At 44.6% G+C, this 18,407-nt stretch overlaps 1 protein-coding gene and 1 long non-coding RNA gene across 8 annotated transcripts in view; one reads left to right on the forward strand and one right to left on the reverse strand.

Moving 5' to 3' along the window:
• The window catches only part of KCNMB2 (potassium calcium-activated channel subfamily M regulatory beta subunit 2), a 313,774-nt gene that overhangs the window by 221,962 nt on the left and 73,405 nt on the right, over positions 1 to 18,407 (forward strand). The window lies entirely within an intron of this gene.
• Positions 515 to 10,275, reverse strand: LOC310845139. 2 transcript variants are annotated; one of them, XR_014564504.1, is made up of 3 exons: positions 10,213 to 10,275; positions 1,235 to 4,778; positions 515 to 1,115 (listed from the first exon to the last, which is right to left on the reverse strand). It is a non-coding gene; the product is annotated as an uncharacterized lncRNA (long non-coding RNA). The 2 variants fall into 2 exon arrangements; XR_014564505.1 differs by lacking the exon at positions 10,213 to 10,275 and adding an exon at positions 5,394 to 5,628 and having other exon boundaries at positions 1,235 to 5,361.

An 18,407-nucleotide genomic window follows, 5' to 3' on the forward strand; every position in this document is an offset into this window, starting at 1 on the left:
TAGGCGCTGAGGCTTTTACCCACAGTGCCACCCGCGTCCTGCGCCACCCGCGTCCCGATAGCAGTATTACACTGCTTTAAACAGCCATGGAGCTTGTTAGGGTGCTGAAAGTGGTTAGGAGACCACTCTTCCCTTCATAATTGTAAGCATTCCCTGGGAAAGAAGGATCTCCTAATAATTCTCCTCTGAGAATTGTAGCTCTATAGGGTGGGGAGAGGGACCTCCTAACCACTCTCAGTGCCTTTGACAAATTGCAATTCCCAGGATTCCTTGGGGAAGGGCATGGCTGCTTAAAGTGGTACAAGAGTGCAGATGTGCCCAAAGACTAGTTAAGGATAACCGTTTATTTCCCAGAAATGGGAATGTTTGTTTATGTTGAATTGCTGTGTATTTTTAGCCTGATTGGCTGACTGTGAGTCACATGAGAGAGGCATTCCGTTCTGTTGTGACTGTTATTCAAGAACTGTCGTTTTTAACTGCTTTTTTCCCTGTATGCCTCTCTCCCTGTGTGTTTGAGAAGAATGGCTGCCAAGAGAGACTTCTCAAAATACTGTCAAGGACAGTGTGTGTCAGTGTGATCTGTCTGAAGTAAGACTGACAGAGGAGATCCCTAAATGTTAAAAGGGATAAACCTGAGCATGAGATTGCAAATATATTCTTCAAATTTATGCGTTTATGAAAGTAAAGGTTTTTTTAATATAAAGAGTCTGAACATTGCATATCATCAAATTTTATTTTTATTTATATACACAACAGTCCTCACATAACTCTGCAGAGGTCTCAGTTCAGCAGCGTTGTGCCAGGGAAGACCTTCTTGAAAAAGAAATCAGCTTTTCCTGATTTTCTGATGCCACAAGCCATTTTAGACTGGCACCACTAACTATAATTTCCCACATTCTTCGGGGGAAGCCAGTCCAGCTAAAGTGGTAGAAAACCAATGTATAGAGCATGGGTGTGAAATCTCCCATTCATGGAAGACATGGAAACCTCTAGACCTCTGGCCTTTGGCACTTTTCCCAGATCACATCCCTGCTGGCCGTGATTCACACTCTCATTGAGAGCTTTTTGCCTGACTGGAATATGTCCTTGAATTCTGACAATGCCTTCTTATTTGCCTGGATGGAGAAGAGAATGCTGGATGAGTATGTATGGAAACTAGGAACAGGATCTTCCCCTTTAAACAAAATTACGACACAGAAGTCTGTGCTATAAGGATATATAAGTATTTACTTACATAAAGTTGCAGACTCGATTTAAGCAGGAAATAGCAGTGAAATAAGTCAGGCAAAATATTTTTCTAGATTACAAAATACATGGTTTAGATCAAAGATGGTGTCTGTGCTCAGGGATGCACAAATCCTGCATCCTATGCCTATGGCTGCATCACGAGAAAGAGAGTGCTCCTGAGGTGGAAGTGATAAGGATTATGTTCCTATAGTTACCCTTCCCACTTGAGCAAGCAGAGGATGTGACCTCAAAGAGTCTCCTCTAGGAATTTACAGAGAACTCTGTGTGTTTAACCCTGTGCTCACCTAGCAAACATGGAATGTTATATTTTAAGCAGAGCATCATTTTCCAATAAAGGTTCCTCCACCCTAGTCTGTACTGACCAGCAGCAGCTCTTGGAGTCTTCCCAATCCCTGCCTATGAGACCAGGACCTTCTGCATGCAAAGCATGTGTTCTCCTACTGAGCACAGCCCTGTCCACATGGAGTCAAAGCACAGATCTGGAGATTTATCAGAAAAGGTCTTTTGGGCTCACAACATTGTACAACAATTGTACATTTTCCCCCTGCCCAATTCTGCTTTTGTTGAGTCTTAGAATTTGTACCCTCTTCTCTCTCTGCATGTCTTTTGCTGACACTCCATCAAACTCTCAGGCAAGGTCACCTCAATGTATTTTGGATTCTCCCATTATTGCCTTGTTTCAGCCAAATTGTGTCATTCCACAGCACGGCCGTTACTTACTGTAAAAGCTGGCTTCCAACCAGATTTCTGGCTATGGACTTGTCTTGGCTCAGTTAGATATGGGGAAGAGGAGGAGGGGATCAGATTAACTGAAATGCCTAAAGCTATGGCCTGCCCGTTCACTCTGGTCAAGCACTGATAAAAAAAAATGAAGCAATTTCATTCGTTTCCGCAGAAGGTTTCCTGAGAATCTCGTTCAGGAGGATGAGCTTATATCTGCCCACTAAACAACTCTGCCGTTTCAATTCCACGCACAGTAGCTCCCACAGCCAAAGCCTCTGCAAAATCCAAGCTTAACCCATTCCCCAAGTGACACTGGATGTGACTGGAGCCTTTTTCATCTCCTTCTGCAATTTGGTGATGAGCCTTGACCTCCAGAAGGGACGCTCCAGTCCATTGCTGCAGAATGTGTGGCTTTTGAAGTATTTTGAATAATACTTACAGCTCATTCTTGTTCCTTGTTGCTTCAAAACTCCAGCCCTTCTGGCATGACCATTGTTTTGGTTCTGCTATTACAGGGATGGGGAACAATTTCAGACTGAAGGCTACATTCCCTTCTGAACAACCTTCCAGATGCCAGTGTTGGGCAGGGCTAGAGGCAAAAGCGAGGATCGACGAATGTAAAATTCACCTTTTTTTGTTTCACCTTTTTTTGTTCTCCACCCACACCACTCCCTAGCCTCCATCCAGAGAAGCGAGAGACATTATCAGAAGTCAAGGACACATTCCAGCTGAAATAAGCACAGAGAGTGTGAAGCAGGGTTCGTGAAAACCCAAACTGCCGTTTGCTCCATTTAAGTGCTAAAGAGAGGTTTTCCCGGGGGGGGGGGGAGTAGCAGGAAAAGAGGAAGTGTACATAAGCCCTGAGACTGAAGGGAGGAAGCTGACTGGCAGTTCGATCCTCTGAACTGGTTGCAAGTATGAAGGCAGGCAAGTCGGGGCCGGCTGAGGTCAAGTTGAAGTTAGTGGAGTGGTGCCCCTTCTGTTAGGATATTCCGTTCCACCTTAAAAAGAACAGGCATGATTGTTGTGTGTCACATGCCTGTTCACAGTCCAGCACAGCTTTCCGGGAACTTCCGTTTTGTGTATAGCTTTTGCTTACGCTGCTTGCTTGGACATGAAAGGGAGAAGTCATGTTTTCCCTTTGTCCTGAATAAACTGCTTGTAAATATGCTTTACATATGCCTCTATCTGCCCTTCAGTTGCGAAGAGTTAATTACTCTGCTGATTAGAGCGTGCTCCAGCTTCTGAAGAGTTCTGAAGCTGCGGGTCACTGTTTCATGCTGTGCCAAGGACCGGAGATCACCCGGCTGCCGGCCGGTGGGCTGGAGCCAGCTGGGGACCTGCAAATTGGCCCCGTTTCCTTGGACACATCTCAAAACCTTCATCCTAATAGACCAGCCTCTGCTGCTACTGCCTTTTGTAGATCCATAGACTTTTAGATGGGACTCTAACGCAACTCCCTTGCTCAGTTAAGGACCTGAGATGCAGGATGTGGCTACAGCATCTCTGAAAGATGCCCATCTAGCACCTGCTTAAATGCCTCCAGTGAAGGAGGAGCCAGCCACCTCCCCAGGCAGTCTGTCCCACTGTCCAACAGCTCTTAGGACCTCACTTGTTTAGCTGAAATGTGCTTCCCTAGAATTTCCATCCATCGGTTCTAGCCCTGCCCTCTGGAGTAACCAAGGACCAGTTCCAAGAACAGTGGAAGCTTTCTGGCTCTCTGCATGTAGAGCAGGCATCTGGATGTCATCAAAGCATCAGCTGATGTGGGATGATATCACCATGATTCAGCAGGGCGGATCGGCACAACTGTGCAGTCAATAGCACCCACTCCAACATCATGAAAAGCTGGTGGTCAGTGCTCCCACCCTTTGCCTCCAGACATGCCTATCTTCATAGTACCTCCAAGGAATGGCCCAAGACCTTTTGAGCCATCTTATTTAATTACAGAATTTCCTTGCTGCATTTCTAGGAACTGGTTCCTCAGGCATGTTGTGACTGTTTTCAAAACCCTCCATGGAAGCACAGTGCTGTCCAAGCCTTGCTATCACGGCTCAAGGAAGAGAGTTAAGTGGCTATCCCTACTTGGCCGTTGCACCCAGTGTTGTACGTAGGGAGCAAGAGATAATTAGTGTGCAAACATATGGGCTATCTCTGCTACTTGCTCTTGAATTGCAGCTTCCACAAAAAACCCAGGGCTGAGATTTAACATCTGTTTCTTGTTTCAGCCACTGTGCAAGGGACAGTGAGCAGTAGGCAGAAGATGCTCAGAATGTTTTCATGGACTTCTGTTGCCAGGGCAACTGCCTCCTTGTTATCTGTGCACTCGCCACATCCATCTCACTTGGGTATTTGCTCTCAGAGAGCAGGGAATATGTCAGGCCTTAGGGAGTAACAGAGGAAAGGGAAAGGATAAAAATACACAACACCCATAAATCAGGATTACATTTATTTCCCTGACATTGGTACGCACTACCCTCATGTGTCATGGGAACACAGAACTAGGGGCGGGTTGGGAGCAAAACATAGCACAATCACAGATCATTCTTGCTACAAACTATTGTGGCTCTGTTCTGTTTGGTATTGCTAGGCAATGCATGACCATTAAGTATTATGCCAGGAAATATCCCAAATTTTTTCTCATGGTGCCCATAGTTACAGATCTTCACCCATGGATGTTTCACCTTTTGTCAAGATGTCAACTTCTGGAATATCTTGTTTACTTCCCTTTGTCAAGGCTCCAAGGGCTGATGCTGCTGTCTGTTATTTTTGACCTGCTTCCCAGGGTCAACTAGATGACACAGAAACTAGGTGCCATCAGAAAACATCAGATATTCTTGAATTATTTGCATAGCGTTGGCAAACGAACCAATGGTTAGTTGGAAGCAGTCTTTCTACCAGTGTAATACCCAGCCACACTTCCACTCGTCCCGCCACTGAATCAGAACAAATGTTTTCCCAGGGAAATTGGTGGGACATACGAAAAACCACTCGGACATGTGGAGACAAGTGGGAAAGCCCTAGCGCTTTCTAGGCATGGTTCAAGTGAAAGTGTGGACAAGCCCTTAGGCGCGATAACTCATAGATAAGTCCCAATGGGTTTAATGAGGCTTACTCCTGAATAAACATAGATTGGATGGTTAGGGAGAAATCCAGTTGTAAAGGATTGTTGGAATTGGTGTTAAGTGGCTGGAGAGGAACGCCCATCAGTAGAACAGCACATACACTAACTGGAGTTTCAACGCCTGGTGTTTCCCCACTAGAATGTTTCATGGGCATTCATGAAAGGCCGTGGGTGAGTGGTATGTCATCTGTCTTGCATGCAGAAAATCCCAGGTTCAATCCCTCATATCTCCAGGTTGGGCTGAGAATTGCCCCATGTCTGAAATCCTGGAAAGCTGCTTCCAGTCTGTGTAGACAACACTGAGCGAGATGGAGCAGTGGGCCTGACTCAGTCAAAGACAGCTTCCTATGATGTATCGCCAGTGGTGACTGTCTGGCAATGGGGTTAAAACAGAGTATTCTGGAGGTGTGCTGGGGAGACCTTGTCCAAAAAAAGAGGGGCTCAGCCTTGGAACTGATGTGGTTCATTCCCTCCCACACAGCTCAATGGAAGGGGCAAAAGGGGGAGAAGAAAAGTTTCTGTCCCACACCTCCCACACCACCCCCGTCTGCATAGGCATTTCCTATGGCAATCATTTTATACTTCCCTGATAAGAATATTTATGAACATTTATCATCACCATTATCCTCTCTGCATCCCAGTCAGCCAAATGCTACTGGTTGCAACAAGAGAGCCAAATGCTATTAACATCACAGAATGGTTGCAATCAAGGGATGGGTATGTAAATATCCATGCACAAAGATATAGATTGTATTGACTTTCCACAGCCACATGTGCATACATATATCCAGTCCATTGCTGCTTCAGAAGAGGTTTCTAAGAATCCTCCATGTTTAAAACCAGTGTGGCGTAGTGGTTAGAGTGGTGGACTAAGACCTGGGAGATGACGGTTGAAATCCCCACTCAGCCAAGTTCAGTGGGTGACTTTGGTGATATGGGAAGGAGGGGAAGAACCATGTGAAATGTGAGATATAAATGTAGCAATAAAATAAAATAAACATCATTTGTATTGAGGGGCAGGGGAGCTGCAATGGAGAGCTCACTGTATACAAATCTAGCAGGTTAGTAGCAATATTAAATCTGGAGAAACTTATTGGTTGCATTTTACAAAAACACTCTCTCCTCTTTTTTTGCTCTCTGTGGGGCAGTTGTTTTTTGAGTTTTTAAAATATTTTTTAATAATTTTATTGAGAGAAAATTAATGCATACAAATAACACTAATACACCTCAAAACAAATAACACAAATATACAAAGAATACATATAGTCCCTACAAACTCAAACAAGACACCTTATCCACCCCCGTGACCTCCCTCCACTAAAGCTCGACTTCTTTAAAATTTAATTTGATTAGTTCATTGCATTTCTAAGAATTTTCAACTCTTACAACCATTCCTGATTTCATTTTCATCTTTGCTTTACCTACTTACTTACTTACTTACTTACTTACTTAATCTATACTTACTAGGCATATATTCATATTCTCACATCTACTTTACATATTTAATCTATGCATATTAGCATATATATTTTTAGAATAGTATTTTTCCATGTATTCTTCAAAATAATTCCATTCTAGTTTTAAATTTTGATTTGTTTGGGATCTTATGGCTGCTGTTAATTTTGCCACTTCTATGTATTCACTTAGCTTATAAATCCATTCTTCTTTAGAGGGTATTGCCTCGCTTTTCCGTTTGCCGGCTAGAACTCTTCTAGCTGCTGCTGTGGCATATAAAAAATTCTTTTCTTGTTCTGTGAGATATCACTCCTTATTATGCCCAGTAGATATGCCTCTGGTTTTTTTTTCTATGGAAGTCCTGAGCATTTTTTAAACTCATCATGTATTATATCCAATAAGGTTTTAATCTTTTCACATCTCCACCAAGTGTGGATCATTGTTCCTTCAGCTTTTCCGCATTTCCAACATAAGTTAGACTTTAGTTTGTAAATTTTTGCGAGTTTGGTTGGTGTCATGTATCACCTAAATAACATTTTTATAAAGTTTTATTTAATAGAGTAGCAGGTTGCAAAGTTAATATCTACTTGCCATAGCCTCTCACACTGAGAGCCAGTGTGGTGTAGTGGTTTAGAGCGGTGGACTCATAATCTGGTGAACTGGTTTGATTCCCCGCTCCTCCACATGCAGCTGCTGGGTGACCTTGGGCTACTCACACTTCTCTGAAGACTCTCAGCCTCACTCACCTCACAGAGTGTTTGTTGTGGGGGAGGAAGGGAGAGGAGAATGTTAGCCACTTTAGGGTAGTGTTGGGGTAGTGATAAAGCGGGATATCACATCCAAACCCTTCTTCTTCTTCTTCTTCTTCCCACTGTTCTAAATAGATAACCCTGCTGATGAATTGGGGCCATTTTATCTGCACCTCCATTACAAATTCATCCTTCAGGTTCCACTCCAATAGGAAATCATACATTTCTGATAAAAGTTTTTTGTTATTTTTTAATAATATCAATTGGAATTTTGAATTTTCTTTACCAAAAAGACACTATTCAACTGATGGTATTGGAGCCAATCAGATATATGTTGCCTTAACTCCCCAAATGATTTTAACTCTAAGTGGCCTTGGTCTTCTGTTATCAATTGTCTATAGGAGGGCCAGTGTCTTTCCATGTTCATTTTTTTCACAGCATTTGCTTCCAACGGGGATAACCACCAAGGAGTTTGTGGCTCCAATAATGGCCCTGTGGGGCAGTTGTGTTAGCCATGGGTTGGTCTTGCTTCTCCCCAGAACCTAACTACTAACCAATGTGGTCCTCTACAATTGCATGTCTTGGCCAGAAGAGGGCTTTGTCAGCTCATATACACCTTCCTGGTTGGCCCTGTCCATGGCTCCCCATTGGTCCCTTTTGACACTTGGTAGAAAATCTTCTCAGCCAAGCTTAGACCTTGGTCTGCATGCTGAAGGGAAACCTCCAACTTCTGCTCCCCAGCCTTGTTTGTAATTTGAACTGTAGTTTGTTAAGCATACTGAGAATTGTTAGGAGACCCCTATTCCCCTCATGGTGCCACAGTTCCCCACATGGTTTAACCATCAATCCTCTTCCCTGGAAACTTTGGGAAGTGTAGCTCTGTGAGGGGAAGTGGGGTCTCCCTCAATTCTAAGCACCCCTAACAAACTCTCCTGCATTGCAGAGGGTTGGACCAGATGATCCTCAGGATCCCTCCCAAGGCTGGATCAAAGAAGCTTTTCAGTTTAAAGCTTTGTAAATTTAAACAGGGAAAACAGGTAGAGAAAAATGGGACTCCACATCACCATCTGGCAACACAACGTTATATCGCGTATACAACACATATAAATCACTTTTTCTATACCAGGCTAGCTGAGTCCCAACTCTACAATTCTATGGTTTTATGAAACTACATACCTCGGATTCTTTGGAGAAAACCATGACTGATTAAAGTGGTATGATACAGCTTTAAATGCACAGTGCGGATGGGACCTACACTTCTGTTAATGAAGCCTGAGGCTCCATTAACTTTTTTGGCACCTACTTCCCACCACTAGTTCATGTGTAGCTTGTGGTCAGCTAAGATATCTTTTTCACATGTACTGCTGCAAGGCAAGGTTTCACTGGTGGGCTGCAGTAAATGCAGGCCTTTACATTTATTTCTATTGAATTTCATCTTATTGGTTCTGGTCCAATATTCTATCCTCCTAAGATTGGTTTGAATATTGAGTCAACCTTCAGTCCCCCCTCCCAGGTGTCCCTATTTTCCAGGGACATCCCTGATTTGAGGAGGCGTCCCAGTTTCTGATTTGATCCCAGAATGTCTCACTTTTCCTTAGGATGTCCCTATTTTCATTGGAGAAATGTTGAAGGGTATGGAGTTATCCAGCCCCTAAGCTTTCTGAAGGCAATCCTGTATAGGGAAGTTTTTTTCAATGTTGGAAGCTGCCCAGAGAAGCTGGGGCAACCCAGTAAGAGGTGTGGGTATAAATAGTAATATTATCATTATGGAATGGGACATCCCTATTTTCATCGGAGAAATGTTGAAGGGTATGAACCTTCCGTAGTGCTAGGTATCATCCCAGTTTCATCTTATGTGCAAATTTGATAAGCATCCCTCTTCACCCTTATCCACATCATCTACCAAGGTGTCCAATTGCACAAGGCCTAGGACAAAGCCCTCAAGCCCACCATTCAAAAAAACTTCTTCCATGCGGATATATTGATAAGCAATTTTTGGGTATTGTTGTTCAACCAGCTATAGATCCAGCAGTCATTAACCTGTTCCTGTTCCAAGTCAGCTGCAGAAATCAGAATAAAGACTGAATAGGTAAAGGAAAAGGACCCCTGACAGTTAAGTCCAGTCGCAGACGACTCTGGGGTTCATCTCGCTTTATAGGCCGAGGGAGCCGGCGTTTGTCCACAGTTTTTCTGGGTCATGTGGCCAGCATGACTAAGCTGCTTCTGGCACAACAGAACACCGAAACCAGAGTAGCGCACGGAAACGCCGTTTACCTTCCTGCCATAGCGGTACCTATTTATCTACTTGCACTTTGATGTGCTTTCGAACTGCTAGGTGGGCAGGAGCTGGGACCAAGCAACGGGAGCTCACCCCGTCGCAGAGATTCGAACCGCCGACCTTCTGATCGGCAAGCACAAGAGGCTCAGTGGTTTAGACCACAGCGCCACCCGCGTTCCTTAAAGTCTGAATATTAACTCCTAGTCCATGCTCCTGGTAAACCGAGAGACCTTACTGCTTTTCCACCATGGGAACCTTACCCAGAGCCGAAAATATGGAAACACTTTTTAATGGCGGGGGGGAGTGCTACTGTCACAAAACTGAGATGATATTTAAGGTAGTATTTGGTATTAAATATCAGGTCTGTAACTTTCCTGTGTGAATCTCCTCAACTCCCTGTAACATGGAGATTTAAACTTTTATAAAGATGCCTGTTTTCACCTTTGTGGGATTGGGCACCAATAGAACAGATCATTGAATAGTTAAGGATGCTGGCAGGGACTGTTTGCCTTCAGTTTCTGCTGTATTAAAAGATCAAACAGGCAAGGGATCTCTTTTCTTTTCCCATCTTCTTTAAAGGTCATATTTAAATTCAGGGGGTTTTTTTGGGGGGGGATGCAGGTAGGATCCCTTACCTGTTTAGGAAAGGGCCATCGCTTCAGTGGTACAACATCTTCCTTGCATGCAGGAGGTTGCAGGTTCAGCCCCCAGATGCTTTAGGTCCAAAACCAACCTGGAGAGATGCTGCCAGTCAGTGTAAAAGATACTGAACCAGGCAGACCAAGGTGCTAACACAGAGCGAGGCAGCTTCCTCTGGTCTGTTCAAGGCTGTCTGCTTGCTCCATTTGTGAGCATGCTTGTGTCAGACCGGTGGAGGGCAGGGAGAAGGCAAGGCTCACGTGCTCTCTGGATCAGCCGGCTCATGTTAACAAACCATAAATTGTGAGCTTCAGCAAGTGCAACTTTGCGACGGTGTCTCCTCCAGCTTCCGAAGCACCCTCCTTCTCCACTTGGACGCCTTGCAGGTCATGGTGGGAAGAAGCCAGGGCAGAAGCCGCCGTGAGCATGACAATGACCCGCTGAGCTGTGGCAGGACACCCAAGCGGCAGACTGACTTTCCGTCTCCGGGCTGGAGAGTTGCGGCTTGTAAAACAAAGCTGCCAGTTTCTCTCTTGCTCTCTCGCTCTTGTGTCTGCCCACAGTCAGAGTTCTGAACTCCGTCTCCCCTTATGTGCACTGACCGTTGGTAAGGAACCCTGGCTTGCTATTGCATCTTGATTTTCTCTGTCCTCCTAGAGTTGTGATCTGCAAGTACTGTAACCCAAAAAAGGGAGGGGGGAGAAAAGTCACTGCCTTTAACCCTTTGGAGTTGCTGCCTGGGCGTTAGGGAAATCTCTCAAGGTAAATTGCTGCAGTTGCTTCTTCCCTGACAGGTAATCCTAGTAGGGGTTCTGGTCACAAAGCATTGGTTCTGTGTGCAGGCAAAAGTGCCATCTGTGTAGATTATTTGCTTTTATTCTGACATCAGCCGGAGATGCTTCTTGGAGTGGGTCTTTTCTGGCAGGGGTTGCTTTTCGGTTGTTTCATGCAAAAAAAAAAAGGAGACATGTCAAGACCTGCATTATCTGCAAAGTTCCAGTGTCCTCGGGGCCCTAGTGCTTGCTTGCTTCATTCGCTGTTGTCTCCGCTTCCTTGTTTTCGGATTGTTGTGTGGCCGGGTCACGGGGGGGGGGCGTTTCCCTAATGGCACACTCTTATCACTTTGGAATATTGCTGTCAAATTGGATAACGGTTCGCTGGCTGCCAAGGGTCCTAGGCGAGGATGGAGCAGATGCACAGAAATGGCTTTATAATCAAAGGCTGCAGTCGACAACTTCTTCACTCCTGTTTAAAGTGAACGAGACTAAGATGGAACTGGCATATTGTTGTGTGCAATTTCTTTTGGAGCTACTTAATGAACGGGCATCATATTTTTGAATTATCTGTGTCGGCAAGTTGCTGTTAGCAATAGATAACTGTGTTTGCAATTTGCAACAGGGGCCTTATCGAACCTTCCTTCTTGTTTTCATCTATACTGTCTTTTACAGTGCAATACTTTGCCCTGGCTTGTCTGTTCGTTTCCACAATTATTTTCTCGGCTGTGAAAAAGTAACGAGAATCCATATAGATAGTTCTAAGGAGGTATGAGAGAGAGGGGGGGAGAGAGATTATATAGACAGACTTGAGTTGAAAGACCATTTTTAATGCAACATTGTTTTTTCTCCATTCAAATTTTGATTTGCATTAAAAGCCATTGTTGCTACAGGGGTTTGCTTTGGGTTTTTAAGGCACAAAATCTCTTTTGCATTTATATGGCCCTGTTAAACCTTCCATCTTTATCGTATGCATTGAATTCATTTGCACAACCACCCTGCTGATATATATTAGTACACCAAGGAAGACTAATACAAATCTCATTTTAGAAGGAATTGAGTCTACAAGATGCTGACTTTTCTTAAGGTCATTCTTGTAAGAGGGTTTTCCCAAGTTTCTGCCTCCGGCAAACTCTGTCGCTTTTGCCAAGAAACTCCTGCATGCCTGTTGCAGAACCCCAGAGGATTCTGGGCCGTGTTCTATGGCAAATACACACCATTCATGTTGTAAGGCTTCTTGTCCAGCACCACTATCACATGGGAAGTGAAGATGCTTCTTAGACTGCATCACCATTCTCCTGTGGCCGCACATTGTAGGGGCAGATTGGTGTCCTTGAAGGATGCTTGTTTGCTGTTATTGATGTTGTAAGGCAATGGCCTCTAACTACCTCCTTGAGCAGGTTAGTTGAAACCAGGCCATCCTGGGCCAAACTGAATGTTCGCTGGGCAAGAATGGCTGTCAGCATACAGAAGGATGGGGGCTTGTTGTTGTTTAGTCGTTTAGTCGTGTCCAACTCTTCGTGACCCCATGGACCAGAGCACGCCAGGCACTCCTGTCTTCCACTGCCTCCCGCAGTTTGGTCAAACTCATGCTGGTAGCTTCGAGAACACTGTCCAACCATCTTGTCCTCTGTCGTCCCCTTCTCCTTGTGCCCTCCATCTTTCCCAACATCAGGGTCTTTTCCAGGGAGTCTTCTCTTCTCATGAGCTGGCCAAAGTATTGGAGCCTCAGCTTCAGGATCTGTCCTTCCAGTGAGCATTCGGGGCTGATTTCCTTCAGAATGGATCGGTTTGATCTAGTTGCAGTCCATGGGACTCTCAAGAGTCTCCTCCAGCACCATAATTCAAAAGAATCAATTCTTCGGCGATCAGCCTTCTTGATGGTCCAGCTCTCACTTCCATACATCACTACTGGGAAAACCATAGCTTTAACTATACGGACTTTTGTTGGCAAGGTGAAGTCTCTGCTTTTTAAGATGTAGGATAGGGGTAGTGTCCATCAAATGCAAGGAATGTACCACTTTTGCCAACACATTTGGGTGAGATGTAACTCAGTCGTACAACGGGGGACAGAAGAGAAGTTTGGTTCCATTCACGGTGCCTAATTTGCACTTCCTGAAACAGTATGCAAACCAAAATTCAGTCATCCTCCGAAATTCACACCTCTCTGAATTTTGCAATGAAGTTCTCCAGTCAAGTAATGTGTACAAAACTTCAAGTGCTTGGTAAAATGTGCAAAGCACTACATATTTCGTGATAATAACCTACAAAAGGGCATTATATTAGTGGGGATTGAGCTAAATGACGTCCAAGGTCCCTTCCACCTCTCTGAACCAATTATTTTATTCTGCCTGGCTCTAAGGGCCAGTTCATATACATAAGATTTCCTACATAGATATCACTTCTTAGTAGGGAAAAGTCATGTACAGTGGTACCTCGGTTCCTGAACATAATCCGTTCTGGAAGTCCATTCAACTCCTGAAACCGTTCGAAAACCAAGGCGCAGCTTCTGATTGGCTGCAGGAGCTTCCTGCACTCAAGCGGAAGCTGCATCGGAAGTTCGGCTTCCAAAAATCGTCTGCACACCAGAACACTTACTTCCGGGTTTGCCGCATTTGGGAGCCAATTTGTTTGGCAACCAAGCCATTCGATAACCAAGGTACGACTGTAGACTGTAAATACATCATTATGTATGGCAAGTGTATGCATATCCTCTTTGTGCACATGGCATATACTAGTTTTCCTACTTCCTGCTTGGAAGCAAAAGCTGTTTTGGAAATCTTCAGATGCAAAGCAGCCTTGACTCAATTTTTCCCCTCACTTCTTAACCAGGTTCACCCAGTTGCAAAATATATGCAGTCGTTTAACTGCTGAAGTAAATAGCTTCTGAAATGTACAGTAATGTAAATGCAAAGCATTTGTTGCTTGCAAGACTCACGGAATTTTCTCACCTTATTCTTGTAAAGACACGGCTGCACTCTCAAGAGCCAAACATCTGAAGAAACATGAAGTTGTAATGTGAAAACTGCAATAGGCATTTATTTCTGAATAGGTTCATGGCTTGCGGTATTAGCATAAGGGAAGCACGTGGCTTGACAAGAGGCAAAGAGAAATTAAAACAGACTTGCAATTAGCCCATTTGCCCTGTGAGCCACTACAAGTAGGAATCAGGGAAGACTGGAGATGAATTTCCATTCTCATCTCATCCTTTGTCCTTCTGTGGCTCTTGCTCTCAGAGCAGGGAATCATATCATAAATATGGGGAAAGTTGCTGTATCCGGTGGTCACTATTAGGGCTGGGCAATTTCTGAATTTCATCATCACGATATATCACCAGCTAAACATTGTGATGTACTGATATATCACAATGTCTGAAATAGGGATGGCTCTATGTAGAGGCATCGTCTGACTTCATGGTTTTTCCCCTCATTGTGATTTTTCATACCAAGCACGCACACACACACACACACACACACACACACACACATCATGATCTAGTGGTTCCCTCCCTGTGAAAAGTGAAGCTACAGGGAACCAGGCAGAGGGCCTTCTCAGTAGTGACACCCGCCCTGTGGAATGCCCTCCCATCAGCTGTCAAGGAAATAAACAACTGACTTTTAGAAGTTTTTGATATTATATTGCATTATTATTATTATTATTATTATTATTATTATTATTCTGTTGGAAGCTGCCCAGAGTGGCTGGGGAAACCCAGCCAGATGGGTGGGGTATAAATAACTTATTATTATTATTATTATTATTATTATTATTATTATTATTATTATATTGCCAGGTCAAAAATTATGAAACCAATATCACGATATGGATTTCAAACCGGTTTTACATGATATATCAATATATTGCCCAGCCCTAATCACAATGGGATAGATAGAGGTTTCTTCTTGAACAACGAGTTGCAGAATTCTTAGGAAGTTTAACTCAGTGGGACTTACTTCTTTGTGAACATAAATGGGATCACTTCTCCAGTACTGTCATCAGTGCCAGATTTACGTATAAGCTAAACAAGCTATAGCTTAGGGCCCCACTCTCTTGGGGGCCCCAAAAAAATTTAAAGGGAAAAAAACCACTGGATGTACATTTCCAAAATATAAGATAGAAAACAAATAAAATAAAACCTACATACAGCAACAGTGTTTTGTGTTGTGTAGGCTCCTATTTTGTTATGTGCAAATGGCTTTAGATACCTATTAGGTCCATAAATTACCATATAGCATATATTCAATACTGAAAACAGCAACAATTTGTTGTTGACAAAGGGCAGCTGGACATAGAAAAGGTCCCATTGCCTTCAGTAGCTGAGGACCTCATCAAACCTAAATCCAGCCCTGACTGTCATAGTCCTCTTCAGGCATTCAGGTGAACACATCTGGGCTTAAAGTGGCGACAGAGTGCACATACACAAACAAAAGCTCCATCTGCAGCATGTTCACATGCACTAGCTGCACCTCCAACCCTCACACATAGATTGCATTCACACAGCAGCCTGTTCTGTTTCCCTAACATTTCCCTAACTGTTAATCGCCACACTTTTTAAAAAAAAAAAAAAACCCCACTCTCAAAATCCGATGGAATACTTAACACTTATTTCCTTGTTATTCAATTCCAGGGAAAATCCTCTTGCAGCCCCCTTAGTCCAGAAAATCTTGGGAGTAAAGCATGGGTAGGCAAACTAAGGCCCGGGGGCCGGATCCAGCCTAATTGCCTTCTAAATCCAGCCTGTGGACGGTCCGGGAATCAGCGTGTTTTTACATGAGTAGAATGTGTGCTTTAATTTAAAATGCATCTCTGGGTTATTTGTGGGGCATAGGAATACGTTCATATATATTTTTCAAAATATAGTCCTGCCCCCCCCACAAGGTCTGAGGGACAGTGGACCGGCCCCCTGCTGAAAAAGTTTGCTGACCCCTGGAGTAAAGTGACAAAATTTGGGGGCTATACTGTTTTTACGGCAGGCACAAGCAGAAAGGGTTGAGGAGTAGCAACATGGTCTGACGATGAAGTTGCTGTGTCACATCGTACGCATTTATGTGAATGAAATTTAGAGAAGCATGCTGGTATATCAGTCCTAAAGCCACAGTTAGGTATGGAAGTATGAAAGAGACATTAGAAAACAGGACAGAAGCACCAGCATTATAATCAGGAAAACTAACACCATATTTCCCCCAGTAGCACCTTAAAGGTGAAGGGACCCCCTGACCATTAGGTCCAGTCGTGACCGACTCTGGGGTTGCGGTGCTCATCTCGCTTTATTGGCCGAGGGAGCCGGGGTACAGCTTCAGGGTCATGTGGCCAGCATGACTGAGTCGCTTCTGGTGAACCAGAGCATCGCACGGAAATGCCGTTTACCTTCCCGCCGGAGCAGTACCTATTTATCTACTTGCACTTTGACATGCTTTCGAACTGCTAGGTTGACAGGAGCTGGGACCGAGCAACGGGAGCTCACCCCATCATGGGGATTCAAACCGCGAAACCTCTGATCGGCAAGTCCTAGGCAAGTCCTAGGCCACCCGCATCAGTAACACCTTAGAGACTAACTAAGTTTGTTATTGGTATGAGCTTTTGTGTGCATGCACATTTCTTCAGAAGTGTGCATGCACACAAAAGCTCACACCAATAACAAACTTAGTTGGCCTCTAAGATGCTACTGGAAGGAATTTTTTTATTTTGTTTTGACTGCGGCAGACCAACACGGCTACCTACCTGTAACCATATTCCCCATGTCTGAAAGCATCCATCTCCGTCCGACATAGCTTCCTTGCTCCACGGGGTACCATCCTGCACTCCACTACCTGGTTTGCCATGTAGCAATGCTTAACTTCCAGGATCCACCCACCCAAGCTTTGGGATCTAAAGCCCTGCAGCCCTAGCAGCCCCAGCTGAGGATCATTCAATACAGTGCTGCTTTTAATATGGCAGAGAGACGGTTGTTTTGCTTCAAGTCACATCAAGCTGTGTGTGTTAATCAGGCTGCCTTTGTTCAGAGGTGCTTACGATGTCTTGATTGGGGATCCGCACCCCTCAGTTGCATGTGATTGCACATTTTAGAGTTCTCCAAGGTTTAATTTTGGCAGGGGGAGGGCGACAGTTCCTTTTTTGTTTTGCTGTCACTGCACGCGGCTGTTGGGTGATTTCCCTGTTGTGCTGTAAAGGCCCAGCATTAGATTTGTCTCACAATGTCCTGGGCACTCTTTGTCGTGTGGCTCTCCAGTGCTTCCCAATTGATTAAGCAGGCTGGCACTGAGGTGCCGGTGATGGCACTGCCAGGCCAACTCCAAGCTGCTGTTCCTCAGCATTGCAATCGGGGCCAGCCCATGCGTTAGAGAAAAGGGACATTTGCCCTGGTGCCAGCCCTGCTGGGGGAGTTAATGAAACAGCAAATTCCACAGGTGTGAGATCCTCAAAACTTCTGCTGCTGTTTGTAGCAGCTCCAGGCCTCATTCAGGCAGCCAGTTTCTGTGGCCAAGGGCAGGAGAGCGGAAACACAGATCTCAGTGCCATTTGATATCACCTCTTCCAGCACCTGCTAGCTGATTATTTTAATGGAGATCACAGGGATTGAAGCTGGGACTGTCAGTGGCTCCTGGCTGGTTGCCCAGGAAAGTATAAAGACAAGGAAAAGTTTCTTACAGTCTGTTTTTATTTCAAACTTTACAGATCGAGGCTATAGAACCCAGCCTCTTGGATAATGGCTCTCCCACTTCCTCATTCGTCATCATCACCACCTCCTCTATGGGTGCTGTTAAGTGCCCTCTGTATTCAAGCTCTTTGCTCTCCTACTTTTAAGGCTCGCCGGGTTCTGGGAGATTGTGGGTCTGGAATGCTTTCTAAAGGCACCATGTCAGCCAGCCTGTTGGTCTGGCTCTGCCTGCGCCTCCTCTCTCATTATTTCCCAACTTTCCCCCTAATCTGCCCCTGAGCTGTGACCTCCCACAAACCCCTGTTGTAAATCCTGTCAGGAGCTCATCCTACTCTCAAGTAGGACTCTGGCAGAGACACATGCCCGACTGGCATGTTCCCTCCCTCCTGATCGATCGTTCGAGAACTTCAAAAGCTTTCTTCTGTCCAGACATCACAGCGACCGATGCCAACAGACATTGGCACACTTAGGGATCCGCAGCTTGCACAACAGACCTCAGCAACTCAGCATTTTGGCTAATCTACTTTATTTACATATAAACACACAGAGAGCACTGCAACATGGCTCCCTCTCTCTCTAGCATCAGACAGCAAAGAGAAAGAACAAAGGACAATAGTCCCACTTAATGGAACACAGTAACACAAACATCCTGTCTCTGTCACTTCCCACTTTGTGGAGTCAAAACATACACTGTCATGTGATAGACAAAAATCCCATGACTGCAATCACGGAGCAGGAATTCTAACACTGTCTTCCTCTT

Source organism: Podarcis gaigeae (genome assembly GCF_964106915.1).
Source record: "Podarcis gaigeae genome assembly, chromosome: 5".
Lineage (NCBI taxonomy): Eukaryota > Metazoa > Chordata > Lepidosauria > Squamata > Lacertidae > Podarcis > Podarcis gaigeae.